The sequence below is a fragment of the Lycium barbarum genome, chromosome 11 (assembly GCF_019175385.1).
Source record: "Lycium barbarum isolate Lr01 chromosome 11, ASM1917538v2, whole genome shotgun sequence".
Lineage (NCBI taxonomy): Eukaryota > Viridiplantae > Streptophyta > Magnoliopsida > Solanales > Solanaceae > Lycium > Lycium barbarum.
The window spans coordinates 57,255,993-57,261,482 of record NC_083347.1 but is presented as its reverse complement, the minus strand read 5'-3'; the positions used below and the strand labels follow the sequence as shown (position 1 = coordinate 57,261,482).

The 5,490-nt window shown below is 44.5% G+C and overlaps 1 non-coding gene across 1 annotated transcript; it reads left to right on the top strand.

Annotated features, from left to right (window-relative positions):
- Positions 1–5,138: 5,138 nt before the first annotated feature.
- LOC132620630 (small nucleolar RNA R71) lies at positions 5,139–5,244 on the top strand. Its single transcript, XR_009575069.1, has one exon. It is a non-coding gene; the product is annotated as a small nucleolar RNA R71 (small nucleolar RNA).
- Positions 5,245–5,490: the final 246 nt, after the last annotated feature.

Sequence of the window (5,490 nt, the reverse complement as noted above, 5' to 3'; positions counted from 1 at the left end):
AGGCGTCTTTTGCAATGTTGCAGAATAGTGTCTGACAACTGAACTTACCTGCATCTCAGCAGAATTTTTCTGTCATATATTTCTGCACCAAAACAACCATTACCCTATATGTACGAAGAACAACAAAGAAAAATAAACATTACACTTGGGTTTCCTCCCAAGAAGCGCTTGATTTAACGTCGCGGCACAACGGTGGTGACCAATCACTCCTTATCTTGGTACACCAGATCATTGTTCGTTCCGAGGTGGTAGCGATCAACAACCCTCTCCTCCGAAACCATTCCGTGGTAGTGCTTCAATCTCTGCCCATTCACCTTAAATGTCCGAGTACCATCTCCGGACTTCAATTCAACCGCGCCATGGGGTCAGGCACCTACCACCTCAAATGGACCAGACCACCTGGATTTAAGCTTACCTGGTAGCAACTTCAGCCGAGAGTTAAACAGTAATACAGAGTCGCCCTTGTAGAACTCTCGCTTCAAAATCTTCTTGTCATGGTATTGCTTCATCCTTTCTTTATAGAGGGCTGCACTCTCATACGCCTGGTACCGAAATTCATCCATCTCATTTAACTGGAACAACCGCAGCTTGGTTGCTTCCTCCCAATCCATGTTCAGCTTCTTCAGCGCCCACATCGCTTTGTGTTTAAGTTCAACCGGCAAGTGCAAGCTTTCCCGAATACAAGCTTGAAGGGTGAAGTCCCAATTGGAGTCTTGAAGGCAGTCCGGTATGCCCATAGAGCATCATCGAGCTTGCGGGCCCAATCAGTTCTATTGGCATTCACTGTCTTTGCTAGAATACTTTTGATCTCCCTATTGGACACTTCAACCTGTCCACTTGTCTGAGGGTGATAAGGCGCTGCCACCCTATGCTTTATACCATATTTCTCCATCAGTCCCGCGAACGCTTTATTACAAAAGTGGGATCCACCATCGCTGATTATCGCCCTCGGAGTACCAAAACGAGTAAATATGTTCTTCTTAAGGAACCCGATAACACTCTTGGCCTCATTATTGGGTAAAGCCACCGCTTCTACCCATTTTGACACATAATCCATAGCTACCAAGATGCATTTCATTCCACCAGAACTCACAAAAGGTCCCATGAAGTCAATCCCCCAGACATCAAACACTTCCACCTCCATAACAAAATTCATATGCATCTCTTGCCTTCTGCCGATATTCCCTTGCCTTTGACATTGATCACAGGACCGCACCAAAAGATTAGCATAATGAAAAATAGTCGGCCAGTAATACCCGCACTCAAGTACCTTGGCTGCAGTCCGATTTCCACTATGATGACCCCCAACAGGAGAGTCATGACATGTCTTTAGAATTGCCATAACTTCATTTTCCGGAACACTACGCCGAATAATGTTATCAGCGCATGTTCGGAACAAATAAGGCTCGTCCTAATAGTACTGCCGAGCATCCCGCAAGAATTTCTTCTTTTGATAAGTTTTGATATCATCGGGAACTATACCTGTCACCAAATAATTGGCAATATCGGCATACCAAGGTGCTACCTCCATCGAAACCGCCAACACCCTTTCATCTGGAAAAGCATCATCGATATAAAGCTCATCAGAAGGTCTCCCAGCTTCTTCAAGCCGAGAGAGATAGTCAGCCGCCTGGTTTTCAGTGCCCTTTCGGTCTTTCACCTCGAAGTCAAACTCTTGCAGCAAGAGCACCCATCTAATCAGTCGCGGCTTTGCTTCCTTCTTTGCCATGAGGTATCTCAAGGCTGCATGATCAGTATACACCACAACTTTGGACCCCAACAAGTAGGCCCGAAATTTTTTGAAGGCAAACACAATGGCAAATAGCTCTTGCTCCGTCACTGTGTAATTCATCTGTGCAGCATTCAACGTTCTGCTAGCATAATAGATCGGGTGCATAATTTTATTGTGCCTCTGCCCAAGCACTACACCTATTGCAAAACCACTAGCATCACACATCAGTTCAAATGGTAGGGACCAATCAGGAGCAACAATAATAGGAGCAGTAGTGAGACGCTCTTTTAATTCCTCAAACGCCTTCTGGCACTTTTCATCAAACACAAATTTAGCCTCTTTTTCAAGAAGCTTGCACAAGGGATTTGCAACTTTAGAGAAATCTTTGATGAAGCGCCTGTAGAACCCAGCATGTCCGAAGAAACTTCGGACACCTTTGACTGAGATAGGTGGAGGAAGCTTTGAAATCACATCAATTTTTGCTTGATCGACCTCGATCCCCTTTTCAGAGATTTTGTGACCGAGGACGATTCCTTCCTTCACCATAAAATGGCATTTCTCCCAATTCAGCACCAGATTGGTCTCCTCACACCTTTTCAGCACTAGACCCAGATGGCCAAGACAATCTTCAAATGAGTCACCCTCCACGGAAAAATCATCCATGAACACCTCCAAGAAATCCTCCACCATGTCGGAGAAAATTGACATCATGCTTCTCTGAAAGGTGGCTGGTGCATTACACAACCCAAAAGGCATTCGGCTAAATGCAAATGTCCCATAAGGACAAGTGAAAGTGGTCTTCTCCTGATCTTGCAGAGCAATGTTAATCTGGTTGTAGCCCGAATACCCATCGAGGAAACAATAGTAAGAACGCCCTGCTAACCTATCAAGCATCTGATCAATGAAGGGCATAGGAAAGTGGTCCTTGCAAGTGGCTGTATTGAGCTTGCGGTAATCCATGCAAACTCTCCATCCGGTGACAGTTCTGGTCGGGATCAACTCATTCTTGGCATTTGGCACAACAGTGATACAACCCTTCTTAGGAACACATTGGACCGGGCTCACCCATTTACTATCAGCAATCGGGAAAACCACACCTGCATCTAGCCATTTGATGATCTCTTTCTTGACTACCTCTTGCATATTCTCGTTTAGTCGCCTCTGATGCTCTACATTGGGTTTGCTGCCCTCCTCCAACTGAATTTTGTGCTCACAGATTCCAGATGGGATACCTCGAATATCTGCTATGGTCCAACGAATAGCACGCCTATACTCCCTCACCAGCTTCAAAAGCTGCATACTCTGCTCCTCAGTCAATAAGGCTGAAACAATCACCGGTAATGTAATGTCGGGACCAAGGAACTCATATTTCAGGTGAGATGGGAGCTGCTTAAGCTCCAACTTAGGTGGCTCAATGATCGAAGGCTTTGCTGGAGGAGTTGTTCTATTTTCCAGATCAAGACTCAGCTTCTTTGGGTGGTATGTATATGAGCCCAACCCAACAAATGAGTTAACTGTCTCCTCATAGCCTTCCATGTCTTCAGCATCGAAATTCATCAGAATACCAACTAAAGCCTCACCCAAACTCTCTTCTTCCATCGTGAACTCCATCGCTTCATCAACAACATCGAATGAATCAATTACTGAAATACTCTCGTAAGCACTTGGTAACGTCATCCCTTTGCTAGCCTGAAAAGTCACTTCTTTATTGTTGACTCGGAACTTGATTTCATTTTTCTCCGAATCCATCAAAGCCCTCCCTGTAGCAAGGAAAGGTATACCCAGAATGATAGGAATGTCCCGATCAACAGCACAGTCAAGAATCACAAAATCAGCGGGCAACAAAAATTCACCAACCCGCACAATGACATCATTAACCACCCCAACAGGTCTTTTGATAGACCTATCAGCCCTCTGCAACCTCATCGTAGTCGGCCTTGGCATCCCCAAACCTGATTGATTATATATAGCAAGGGGCATAAAATTTATACTCGCCCCATTATCACACAAAGCGCAAGCAAAATCATGGTGCCCAATAGAACAAGGAATGGTGAACGCCCCAGGATCTCCCTTTTTCTGAACAGTTGTGGTTGAGATAATGGAACTCACAGTGTGAGTCAAACTCACGGTTTCATGTTGAACCGTCTTCTTCTTAGTCAGCAACTCCTTCAAATATTTCGCAAAACCGAGCATCTCCTTGACAGCTTCGAAGAAGGGAAAATTCAGAGATAACTGCTTCAGCTGATCATAAAACTTCTCAAACTTAGCATCTTCATTCTTCTTTACCAACCTCTGAGGAAAAGGAGGTTTAGATTTGAAGAGCTGTGTCAAAGGGCGGAGAGCCCCTTTTACAGCCTGCTTGCTTGTGTTATCAGCTTCCCTCGCCATCTCTGGAATCTCAGCATCCTTCTTGTTAGTAGGAATCTGATCAGCAATAATGGGTGCTTCAGACTGCACCTCATTCTCTTCATCTATCGGCTCAAGATCAATCACCTTCTCAGCAGCCCCCTGTATTGTTTTACCACTTCTAGTAGTGATGGCAAATGCATGGTCTATACCGCCTCTCCCATTCTTGGGATTTGGAATAGTGTCACTTGGAAGTCCTCCCTTTTTAGGAGGGTGCTGCTCTCTAGAAATATCCCTCATCTACGACTCATGCTTCTGAAAAGCCGCTGTATGAGAACCCACTGTTTCTGTCAGCCCAGATAAAGTCCTTTCAGACTTAGATTGATTTTCCAGAATCTTCTCAAGCATTGCTTCAACTTTCGAACTACCCTTCTCTGATGACTGCCCTTTCGGTGGTATAAAAGGATTGGAACTCTTGTTCCAAAAATTGTTGCTGTTGTTGTAGCTCCCTTGGTTCGCACCACCATAGTTATTGTTGTAGTTCCCAGAGTTGTTGCAAGCACCTTGACCTTGCTGAGGTCTCCATTGATTCTAATTTTGATAGCCACCTTGGTAATTCTGTCTTTGATAACCCCCATGAGAGTTATTAACATAATTGGCGTCTTCAACCTGCATGGGTGGCCCATCAAGGAATGGACCATCATGAGCATGGTACATCCCTTTTGGCAAAACTACATCATCCTCACAAACATTTACTTTTTTGATCTGAGATTCATCGAACTTCTTCGTCAGCAAGGAAATATTTGTTGCAAGCTTTGCCAATGTTTACTGGGTATCCTGATTTTCCTTCACTATATTTTGGAGCATAGCACTACCATATGGTACCACTTCAGCATTGTTTGAGTGCCAAGCCTGATTATGAGTTGTCAGCTTGTTAAGTATGATGGTCACTCGTCGAAAGGTCTTGTTCATAAAACACCCATCAGCTGCATTGTTAGCTACTGACTGTGTCACTGGATCTAACCCTATGTAGAACTTCTCCATCAATATATTTTCCGGAAAACCATGATTCGGGCTCTTCTGCAAATACTCTTTGAACCTCTCCCAGGCTTCATATAGTTGTTCCCCCGGTCGCTGCTTGAATTCATATATCTTGTCGCGAATCTCAGCCTTCTTGCTAGGGGGGTACCACTTTGTAAGAAAAACAGCTACCATTTTTGCCCATGAAGTAATCGAATTTCGGGGCAGCTTCTCGAACCATGTTCTTGCCTCCCCAGCTAAGGAATATTTGAATAACCTCAACCGAATAGCATCTTGTGGAACATTGTTCTGGATGGGATTACCACACACATCCACAAAATTCTGCAAATGACGTTGAGGGTCATTCTCGGTAGAGTTCCGAAAGTATCCCT